The sequence below is a fragment of the Chlorocebus sabaeus genome, chromosome 4, assembly GCF_047675955.1.
Source record: "Chlorocebus sabaeus isolate Y175 chromosome 4, mChlSab1.0.hap1, whole genome shotgun sequence".
Classification (NCBI taxonomy): domain Eukaryota; kingdom Metazoa; phylum Chordata; class Mammalia; order Primates; family Cercopithecidae; genus Chlorocebus; species Chlorocebus sabaeus.
Genome location: NC_132907.1, coordinates 13,968,780 through 13,981,087, shown reverse-complemented (window position 1 = coordinate 13,981,087; position 12,308 = coordinate 13,968,780). Strand labels below are relative to the sequence as shown.

General features: G+C 37.4%; 1 protein-coding gene across 2 annotated transcripts in view; it reads left to right on the top strand.

The window, feature by feature from the left end:
• Window positions 1–7: 7 nt before the first annotated feature.
• Window positions 8–12,308, top strand: part of XRCC4 (X-ray repair cross complementing 4) — a 291,571-nt gene continuing 279,270 nt past the window's right edge. The window contains exons 1-2 of one of the 2 annotated variants that reach the window (XM_073014634.1): window positions 42–88; window positions 2,181–2,274. The gene's annotated coding sequence lies outside the window, so the exon portion shown is untranslated. Of the gene's footprint in view, window positions 89–2,180; window positions 2,275–12,308 lie in introns of both variants that reach the window. The other variant, XM_007977339.3, reaches the window with a different exon arrangement.

Here is a 12,308-nt window from a genome sequence, read left to right as displayed (position 1 = left end):
GGAAGTAGCTGATGCTCTCATTGGTTGCAAGAACTTGATCTGTGAAAGCGGGCGTTTCGGAGGAGACCGGAAGTACAGTCACGGAGAGGTAGGGTCCGGAAGTGGGGCTGCCTCTTTAAATAACAAAAATATGATTTTCTCTTTTTATCTTTTGCTTTCTTTTTTAAAAAGTTCCTTGCTATTTACCCCTAGAACTCCACAGTGTGAGAATCCCCCTCAATTTGTGAGCTCCCGCGCTTTCCTCTTGTGGGCTTTTGGGGATGCTAGGGTTCCCGGCATCATCCTCAGGGTGCGAACCTACCTGTTCACCCTCTTTTCAGTTTCTCCATTTGCATCTGGGGGATTCTTGGGAATGCGAAGCACTTTTGAAATGCTCTGTGTTGGTTGTGGGATTGGGAGGACAGTTGAATCCAGAGGGTAGTGAGTATTTCCCCAACACCGGCCTGTCCTTTCAATCCCCAGATATTGGTCAACTGTGGGTTCCATCCAGGCATCGTGACTGAAACGTACTAGGCAATTTGGGGTCAGGAAAGAACTTTCTGTGGTAACCAATGGGAAGGAACTGCCCTTTACGGACTGCAGCAATTGATAGGTACTTTAGAGAGATCAATTGGCAAGACAAATGACAAGCCAACTTTTAATCAGTAGTAGAATTTAGCTTTTTCTGATTTTAATTATCCCATTAGGTGAGGTTCTGTTACACACACACACACGCACGCACGTTTTTCTTTCTACATTTTGTCGATGGAGAAACAGGAGCTTTGACGTGTTTGAATGTGCGTAGTTCTTGGAATTCTGATAAAGTATTAGAAAGGAGAATTTTTCACTCTTTGCCCCCTTAAGGCAACCTTTTGGCTCTAAATGTGTGGTGTATTTTTTCTCAGGCAGCAGAGGGTTCTTTTCAGAATGTTTTCAATTTTTTATTTATTGACTTAAAAGGTGGATAGAGAGAAGGTAACTCACGTGAGATGTTGTTTTATGAGCTGTATTCGGCCTATGAGACCGTTTTGTATTTAGGGCAACACAAATGATTAGAAGATTTGGGATTCTGCTGTTTGTGTTTACATCATTCACTAGGGCACACAAAGGTTTTGTTTTAAACTAACTAACTTGATATTTGAGTCTGTTATATTGAATTGTCAAGAGTTGGTCAGTTACACAAATTAGCAAGTATTTACTGGGTGCCTGCTTTATTCATAGATCTTGAGATTGCAGCATAGGAACAAAGATGGTCTGTTCTTTTAAGGAATTTAATAACGTTGTGGGAGAGGGGAAAAAGAAAGGTATAAAAAAAATACAGTACTCTCCACCTGAGGAAGAAAAAAGTCTTTTAATGTTCTGTCTTGTAATTCCTTTATATTATACCTTTTAGGTCTTGCCATTCAAATTAAACAAACTTGGTTGAGCTATGGAAATTATGTTGTGCAACTTATCGAGCTTGGCTTTTAGGGTAGTAAATGTGTCTGTAGACATAACTGCCCTTGCTTTCGTGTGAAGAGTGTCTTGATCTTTGTTATACTTAAGAGTAATACTTCTGTATGAAGCTCTGCTTCAGGCTACCTGTGAAGAGCATCAGAAAGCTTAACTTGTTAGAGATCACAATTGATTTGCTATGTCTATATATTTTAATTAACTTTAGGCCATGACTTCTTATGTACCTGAGCTTCAAAATAGTAAAGAACGACATTGCCAGTTTTTAAGTTATCCATGGAGAGAAACACATGTGCCAATAAATGAGGCTGAACAAATATGTATAATGTTTATTGCATTTATGTAAAACATCAAAGTTAATCTGACGTGAGTTTTTTTGGGAGGTGGTAGTTTAGCTGCATCGTCTTACATAAACCCGCTACTTTTTGGTTTTCAGATTATATCACAATTTCAAAAGTCTTTCTGGCAGCTTTGCAATGAATCCTCATTTTAAACCATCTTGGATCCTTTCCTTACTAGAAATAAAGTCTGACTGTGTTATTCCTTTGTTCAAAAATTATTATTTATTTTATTTTTGAGACAGGATCTTGCTCTGTTGCCCAGGGTGGAGTGCAGTGGCACAATCATGGCTCACTGCAGCCTCAACCTCCTGGGCAGAAGCGATCTATCCTCCTCCCTCAGTATCCCCAGTAGCCAGGACCATGGGTGTATGCCACCATACTTGGCTAATTTTATTTTATTTTTTGTAGAGATGGGGCTCACTATGTTACTTAGGCTGGTCTCTAACTCCTGGGCTCAAGTGATCCTCCCGTCTCGGCCTCCCAAAGTGCTGGGATTACAGGGGTAAGCCACCGTACCGCGTCTGACCTGTTTAAAAATTTTTATCTCACCTGCATCTGGAAGAATATTTCCAACTTTGTTTTCTTGGGTATATTCGAATTGTATGTAAAAATAGTGGATATTTATATTTTTCTGTGGAGCCAGTGCAAAAGTGTCCTCAGTGTTATGAGGATTAAACGAGTTATTACAAGTAAATCATCTAGGCAAGTGTTTGGCATACAGTAAGCACTCAGAAAATGTTGGCTATTATTGTGCATGGCTTTGGTAAATTAAAAGTCTCTGGAGAGGAGGAATTATAATGGAGGAACTGTTGAATTGCATATATTAGGCACTAAATACAGTAGTCTCTCCTTATCTGAGGTTTTGATTTTGACAGTTTCAGTTACCTATGATCAACCACAGCCTGAAAATATTAAGTAGAAAATTCCAGCCGGGTGTGGTGGCTCATGCCTGTAATTCCAGCACTTTGGGAGGCCGAGGTGGGCGGATCACTTGAGGTCAGGAGTTCGAGACCAGCCTGGCCAACATGGTGAAACCCAATCTCTACTAAAATACAAAACTTAGCCAGGTGTGGTGGCATACACCTGTAGTCCCAGCTACTCAGGAGACTGAGGCAGGATAATCAATTGAACCCAGGAGGTGGAGGCTGCAGTGAGCCGAGATTGTGCCACTGTAGTCCTGCGTGGGCAACAGAGCGAGTCTCCATCTCAATTAAAACAAAAAAAAAAATTCCAGAAATATTTCATACATTTTAAATGGCATGCCTTTCTGAGTTGTGATGAAATCTTATTCCATCCCATTCCATTCAGCCTGAGGCCATGAATCATCTCTTTGTTCAGCATATCCCTGCTGTATAAGCTTCTTGCCTTTTAGTTGCTTGGTTATCAGATTGATGGAGGTGGTATCACAGTGCGTGTGTTCTAGGAATACTTATTTTACTTAATTATTGCTTCAAAGCACAAGGGTAACGATGCTGGCAACTTGGTTATGCCGAAGAGTAGCTGTGAAGTGCCTCTTTTAAGCAAAAAAGTGAAAGTTCTCCACTTAATAAGGAAGAAAAAAAAGTCATATGTTGATGTTGCTAAGATCTATGGTAAGAACAAATCTATCTGTAAAATTGTGAATAAGCAAAAAGAAATGTATGCTAGTTTTGCCGTCACACCTCAGACTGCCAAACTTATAGCCAAAGTGAGTGATAAAAGCTTAGTTAAGATAATAAAGCAATTAAATTTGTGGGTAGAAGATGTGAAAAGAAACATGCTCAGATTGAAGGCAGTTGGGTTCAGCCTTCCCCTGGGGCCTTGCGGTATACACCGTTGGATAAGGAGAGGACTGCTATAAAAGGTTTTAGTATTAACTTGGTATTGCATTTATATCACCAGACCACTTTCTCTCCATTTTCTCTTTTTACTTTGTTGCCAGTGTTAATGATAGGGTTGATTTACATTACCTTTTACATTACCTACCTTTTTTCATTCACTGTTATTCACATATATTGAAAGACAATTGTTCTGCTTTTTTCCTCTCATCCTCAGCTAGCCTTCCTAACCTCAGGTAGAGGTTTTTCGTGTTCGAGTGTTAGTCCTTTTTTTCTCCCCACTTGTTCTTATTCTTTTCCCACATGGCTTTTGAATTCAGACTGAAATGTACGTGAGGACCAAAGTTAATACAATTTTATTGTGTTAGGGATTTTTGTTAAATAAGTAGATTTTCAGCTGCCCTTGTCACACACAAAAAATAAGGTAGATGGTAGGTGTTAATCTCCTTCACTAAAGTAACCATTTTACTATCTATATGTATCCTAGAATGTCAAGTTGTAAACCTCTTAACCTTTCTCCATTTTCAACCCCATTTGTTTGCTCTTCTCTGCAACAAAAATCCTCTGAAGAGTTTTCTATGCTCCAGGTCCCAATTCCTCTTTTTCTACCTCTGCATCTTCATTTGCATATTTAAAAGATATCTTGAACTCAAATGTCCCAGACTGAACTCCTTTCCTCCCAAACCTTTCCCATTCCTTCTCATCTGAATTGATGGCAGCTTTATACAGCAGTTGCTCAGTTAAATCTTTGGAGTCATCCTTGACTCCTTACTTTCTCTTGTATTCCAACGATTCCTGTTGGCTTTTTCTGTGAAGGATATCTAGAATTCAACAGTTTTCTACTATTTCTGCTATTAGTATACTGATCATCTCTTGCTCGGATTTTTTGTTATTGTCCTGTATAATTTCTTGCTTGCATTACAGTAATTGTGTTCTATTCTCTGCTTTTTTCAGTCCTTGTCTCCCTACAGTCTATTCTCATATGTCAGAGTGATACTTTTAAAATATAAATCAAAAATTGTACATTTACATGTAAGATTCTAAATGCAATATGTTATCCTAGATTGGATCCTGAAACAGAAAGAGGTTATTAGTGGAAAAACTGGTGAAATCCCAATAAAGTCTATGGTTTAGTTGATAGAAATGTATCAGTGTTGGTTTCTTAGTTTTGATAAATGCACCGTGATAGTATAAGATGTTAACATTAGAAGAAACTGGGTGAGGGGTATTTGGGAACTTTCTATTATCTTTGCAAATATTCTGTAAATTCAGAATTATTCCAAAATAATATACAGAAGAATATAACATTACCTTTTTGCTTAAAAACCTTTCGTGAATCATTTGATTCATAGTAGAAGCTAACAGCCTTACGTTGGCCTACAATAGTCTACATCAGTCTTGTCCAACCCACAGGCTGCCTGTGACCTATGATGGCTTTGAATGCAGCCCACCACAAATTTGTAAACTTTCTTAAAACATTATGAGATTTTTTTTTTGAGCTCTTTAGGTATCATTAGTGTTAGTGTATTTTATGTGTGGCCCGAGACAATTCTTCCTCCAGTGTGGCCTAAGGAAGTCAAAAGATCAGACACCTCTGCTCTACATGATCTGGTCTCCCATTACCTCTTTAACTGCATGTCTTTGTGTTCTCTCTCCCGTTGTTTCAGCCACACTTACCACCCTGTTTCTTAACTACACCAGACCTGCTTCTACCATAGGGCCTTTGCACTGACTGCTTATTCTATCTAGAATGCTTTTGGATCCATACAGCTAATTCCTTCACATCTTTTACATGTTGCTCAAATGTCACCTTTGCAGTAAAGCATATCCCAACCTCCCTATTTAAATTACAGCTTTGCAACTTCCATAGCACCTACCCCTATACTCTCAGTCTCCTCCACCCTGTTTTATCTCTTTTTACTCCAGCATTTATCATTATTCTATATATGTTTTACATATTTGTTACATGTATTTTTAATTGTGTTCCCCTATTAAAATGTAAAATCCATGACGGCAGGCATTTTTATCTGTTTTGTTGTCTTATGCCACATTCTAAAGCATTTGTGTGAGGCATAGAAGTACTCAGTAGGTTTTGGTTGAATGAATGACTGACTTGATTGGGTGTTTGAATCTGTAATTTTTTTTTTTTTTTGGAGATGGAGTCTTGCTGTGTTTCCCAGGCTGGAGTGCAGTGGCGCAATCTCTACTCACTGCAACCTCTGCCTCCTGGGTTCCAGCAATTCTCCCGTCTCAGCCTCCTGAGTAGTTGAGATTATAGGTACATGCCACCATGCCCAGCAATTTTTTTGTATTTTTAGTACAGATGGGATTTCACCATGTTGGCCAGGCTGGTCTCGAACTCCTGACCTCAAGTGACCCACCCGACTCGACCTCCCAAAGTGCTGGGATTTATAGGCATGAACCACCACACTTGACCATGAACCTGTAATTTTTGATTTGCAGTCTGAAACACTGAATTATTTATCACTTTCGTATATCATGCTATTTCTTGCCTCTAAGCCTTTACTCATGTAGACTCTTCTACTTGGAATGCCCTTCCTTATCTTTCTTCCTCTACCCCTAAGTTGTTTTCACCTAACCATTTCTCTTTAAAGAGTCGTATAATATTAGATGTAACTCAAGGAAGCCTTCCCTAAAATGTTAGGCCAGGGTGAATGCTGCTTTTCGGAGGAGCTCCCTCCCTACCTCTGCGTTTTACAAACTTATATTATAATTCTCTTTGGGTGTCTCTATTTCAGTAGAGAGTTGCGAATGTGTCTTACTGATCTTTGGGATATAAAATCCTGGTACATTGGAAGTAATCAGTGAATGTTGTAATGCATTAATGGCATGATGAAAGACACTCAGCTATGAAGCATAGTTTTGATTTCAACCTGGGTCTTTTGAGTGTAAAATCAATGGCTTATTTGCTATTCCTTGTTTCTTAGGAGAAAGGTGACTGTCTTTAAAATAATTGAAAGGTACTGTATCTTTTTATACAAGTAGGAGGGAGTTAATGCATTTTATAGCCCTGGACAATTTGTTCCTTGTCATTGTTGAAGCTCACAGCCCTGATGAAAGTGAGTTGTGCTTTTTTTCTAAAGCATTGGCTGAAATCATTGATCAGGGTTCAATTGTAGACAGCAAATTTTTAATGTTGATGAAATTAGGCACTTTTGGGGAGAAAAACTTTCTTGAGGTTTGTGTTGCCAGTAAGAAGAAATACATGCCAAAATTCCAAACTGTTCATGAGGCATTTGTGTTTTTACTAGATGCCATTACTACCAATAACTTCGTATTACATTAAACTTTTCCTTGTGTACCACTGGGAAATCCCAGAGTGTTTAAAGATGTTGCAAAGATTTTTTTTCAGCAATACAGAAATTTGCTCTTAAGATTGATTTCATTATGATTAGTTTGTTAACAGTATCTCTGACACGTAGCACAAAATTAAGTAAACTAATTTTGCATTTAAAATACTGTTTGTTTAATGCTAGATAATGAGCTAGACTTCTCAACTACTCTTTATAATTGGCATTCTGAATTCAAACTGCTGTCTGAATATTGATCATTGTTGTCGCAGCCTATAAACTAAACCAGTTTTATCTTTACCTAGCCCTTAAGACTAACAAAAAAGGAAATAGATTACCTGTATAGATTCTGAAAAGGCTTCCACATTAGTAATGTGGTTGCAAATGATAATTATGCTGAGATTAAGTAATCAAAAACAAATATTACCTGGAGGACATTGTATCCTGAATTTGTGTTCATTTCCATAGCTTTGCTGATCCTACAGAAGTGACTAAAATGTTGAAGTAAGCAAAGAGTTCAATCTGGCCTTGTGTGAGAGGATGCCATTAACTTACTTGTAATTTTACCTGAGCAGTGAATGAGAATTTTATGAGATAAAGAAGGAACTTGCTCAATTGGAACAGAAGCACATGGCTGCTAAGAAATAAGATGCAGCCATTGTTGAAATTTGTCAGTCTTGACAGTATAAATATTGACATGCTGAGACATGTCAATATTTACCATAGAATTTGGAAGTTGCCAAGTTCCTGTTTAAGAAATGTGACCCTAGCATTGGACACAGTATATCAATAAATACGGAATATGTCCAAATGAACAGCTGCTCAGGGAAAATAAAATTACATCTGTCTAAACTTCGAGGCACTTAAAAAGTTAAAGTTAAAAGTTTGTGATTTTTTTTGGTAATTTTTCGGTAGATGCTTGTATGATATAGTATACTAATAGGGTTCCATGTATAGGTTTAACATAAAAATGACAGTATCGTTGCTATTTATAAATTTGTAAATTAGCTGTGCTATGATACTCATCTATAAATTGAATTTTAAAAACTTGCCTAGTGTTGTGTTTAGGAACCAACCCTTCATTTTCAACTTCGTTCTTAAGGAGAAATTGGCTCATCATGACTTAGATATTAATTTGGGGAGACAAAAGTTTATACTCTGAGAACTTCTTAAATGGCAACATAGAAAATAGAAGTTTTTGCACTTTAAATGTGATAAGGAAAATTGACCTTGTTATCATTATCTGACAAACATGTCTCAGTACAAAATCATATCATAAATCACCACTGTTAATTCCCATCTGAATATTACTATATTTTAACAAAGAGCTTTTTGATGTAAACTAGACATTTGAACTTTTATATCAAGTCATTAGAACCACACAATCTTACATTCTTTTGCAGACTTCTAGAAGAAGTTTAAGCTTAGCAATTCTTTGAACGAGAGTCCTGAAACAATCTTAAGAACATAAAACATGGGTATCAGGACTTGTTTTCTCATGGCATCTCCTTTCTAATGGTAGTGATAGGTGACTTTTAAATAGTAATCTAATCATTTAACCACTTCATAATATTGTATGAGTTCTTAGAAGAAGTGAATGATTTATTAAGTCCATATAGTAGCACACATTGTAATTAGCTATAGAGTTGACTCTTGAACAATACAGGGGTTAGCAACGCCAACCTCTCAAGCAGTTGAAAATCCATGTATGACTTTTGGCTCCCTCAAAACTTAACTACTAATGGTTTATTGTTGACCAGAAACCTCATCAATAACATAAATAGTTGATCAACTGTTATATATTTTTTGTGTTATATGCATTATGTACTCTGTTCTTACAATAAAGTGAGCTAGAAAAAAGTAAATGTTACTAAGAAAATCATAATGAAGGGAAAATATATTTACTATTCATTAAGTGGAAGTCAATCATCATGAAGGTCTTCATTCTTTTCTTCATGTTGAGCTGCCTGGGGAGGAGGAGGAAGAGAAGGATAGATCTCGCTGTCTCTGGGGTGGCAGAGGTGGCAAAGGTAGAGGAGGTGGAAGAGGAGGCAGGAGAGGCAAACACACTTGGTATAACTTTTATTGAAAAACTTGTGTGTATGTGGACCCACACAGAACAAACCTTCAGTTGTTCAGCGATCAACTGTGTATGTGCCTTAATTTAATTTCTCAGTTTTTATTTGGTGGTTTATTTATTTATTTTTTTTAAAAAACAGTTTTCTAAGACATTGGCTGATGCTCTCTCTCTCTCATTTTGTCCTGAGTCAAAGAAATCCCTTAGATACTAAATCAGATATACCTGAACCAAATGTTCTTACCTAACTGCCTAAACATGATCTTTATATTCTGGAATGTTCTAACTTGGTTGAATTTTTTTGGCCATGAGCTAAATAGATATCTCTGTTTTATATAACCTCTAAACAAGGTTTAATTAATAAATCAGGCATTTGTAGGCCAGGTGTGGTGGCTCACACCTGTAATCCCAGGACTTTGGTAGGCCAAGGCAGGTGGATCACCTGAGGTCAGAAGTTCAAGTCCAGCCTGGCCAACATGGCGAAACCTCATCTCTACCAAACATACAAAAATTAGCCAGGAGTGGTGGTGCCCGCCTGTAATCCCAGCTACTTGGGAGGCTGAGGCATGAGAATCGCTTGAACCTGGGAGGCAGAGGTTGCAGCGAGCCGAGATTGCGCCACTGCACTCCAGCCTGGGTGGCAGAGTAAGACCCTGTCTCCAAAAAAAAAAAAAAAAAAAGCCTTTCTAAGTAACAACAGCCCTATAAAATTTGTCCTGGTTGGTCGTGCACAGTGGCTTACACTTGTAATCCCAGCACTTTGGGAGGCCGAGGCGGGTAGATTATCTGAGGTCAGGAGTTCAAGACTAGCCTGGCCAACATAGTGAAACTCTATCTCTACTAAAAATACAAAAATTAGCCAGACGTGGTGGTGCGTGCCTGTAATCCTAGCTGCTCGGGAGGCTGATGCAGGAGAATTACTTGAGCCTGAGAGGTGGAGGTTGCAGTGAGCCGAGATGGTGCCACTGTACTCCAGTCTGGGTGACAGAGTGAGACTCTGTCAAAAAAAAAAAATTTTTTTTCCAGGTCATAGCGTGTTCATTGTTTCAGCAAGCAAGATGTCATACTAAAATACATGAAAAAATTAATACAATCTCATCTTTGAAAATTTAATAATTTAGTCATTTATTTTGGTCTATGTCTCTTCACTTGGTTTGGAGCTACATGCCTTGTTAAAATGAAAAGCATGTACCTCATTTTTCTGGATATTTTGTATTTCTGATGTTTCATTGGGCATTCTTGTACCTTGGCCAAAGTGGAATATTTATGCAGGCAGAATTGAATTTAATAATATGCATTTCAATTGTAAAGGAAAGATAATTTTCAAGGCATTGGAATTGTATCGTCATTGCTACTGGTGAATCTACTAGTTGATTGTTGATATTTCATTTTCTGAACATTGGATTCCTCAGGCAAACCTTCTCTTATACCTCTTATTTTTGTGTATATTGATCCTGTAATTTTTTTACCTTAGAAAATATAGCATCTTTATATGTCATTTAGCAGGTATTTGACGTATCTTGTCATTATTTTATTACTACTTTAACTCTGCTGTAGCAAAATTATATACTATCTTGTATATATTTACTTTTTTAAAATAACTAACAAGTTTAATTATAATTTATATAGAACTCTGTAGTGTCATGTTCTCCGAAGTGGATGAAAATTTTTGGAGAGAAAGTATCATTTTTTTTTTTTCTTGATCTGCTGGAGTTCTTATTGAACATAAAGTTTGCACATACTGCTTCCTTAATGAATGATTGGTAGATGGAGTGGAATTTTTACAGCTGACATTCTGCAGATTGATTTCAGTTCGTTATTTCAACTTAATGGGAATTTTTAAAACATATTAAGTGACTCTGAAACTAACTTAACTTTGAATAATTTTTCAGATCAGCATTTTAAATTTTGCAATGCAAAATTGCTTCACTTGCACAAAGTAGTGTGGCTTCATTTGTTAATAAACATTTCACTAATTCTTTTGGGGAAGTGTTTGATTAAAAATAATATTTTTTTCTAAGACATATAACATTCCCAACTTCTCCCTAATGAGAAAATTTTTCGTGATAGTTCTGTAGTTTGAAGATTGTTGATGCATGTAACATTTCCAACTTATTTCTAATAAGATAATCATTCTTGTTTGTTCTGAAGTTTGAAGATTATTAATAATTTGACTTCATTTTCACTTCATTGTACTTTATAGGCAGGAAGATGTTTGATTTAGTGCTATTTCAGAATCCTTTGAAGAATTCTGACAATCTTTTTTAGTATTTCGTTTCAAAATTGATATTAAGTTGTAGCCATAAAGAGGCTACCAATTGATTAATCTTTCTGATCAATAAGGTAATTTAAAGATACCCTTTTAGCTGTGTGGCCTTGTTTCACTGCTGCCTGCTGGAGATAGTGCCAATTTTGCAGTTAACTAAGTGCTATCAGACACTACCCTTGTAGAAGCACAGCCTCCTAAATTGTGATACCTTGATAACAAGTGACTTCTAATCTGGATTAATTTTGTTGCTTGCTTCATTCAAATGTTGGAGAGGCCAGCACTTGGGAATTTAACAGAATGGTACTAGAATTTTGAAACTATCAAAGTTCAATTTCAAACAGCCATTAGCTGAGCTTTCTGCTGAGTGATTCAGTGTATATAATTCAGCTCCAGGCCCTTTCCATCAGGAGAAGAACTGGCAGAGAATCTGCTGAGCATGATTATCCCAATATCGTTCCTATATTAAACCCTCTTTTTTCCCCCATTGGGGGAATAAGATAACTGACTTGGGATCCTTGGAGGCCAATCATAACTCCAATTCTCTGACGCCAAGTGGATATTCAACAACTCAGTCCAATTCAAACACTATCTAGGGTTAGTGTCAGATCCCACAGGTTCTGGGCTCAGTCCCACAAAATTGCCCCCACTTCAGGTGCCAGTCACAAGTCCCGAGTCACCTATACTTTTGACCAACCAGTTATTAATCGAGGTTTCCCATGATACCACGCTTCAGATTTGATAATTTGCTATAATGGCTCACAGAAGTCTGAAAAATATTTTATTTACCTTTACTGGTTTAGTACAAAAGATAGAACTTAGGAACACCCACATGAGAGATGACACATAGGGAAAGGTATGGGGGCAGGGGAACAGGCCTTCAGTGCCCTTCTGTGGGCATGCCACCTTTCAGCACCATGATGTGTTCACCAAACAGGAAGCTGTTCACATCTCCTTGTTCAAGAGTTTTGTTTTTTTGAGACAGGGTTTCACTCTGTCACCCAGGTTGGAATGCAGGTAGCACAGTCATAGCTCACTGTAACCTCAAAGTCCTGGGCTCAAGTG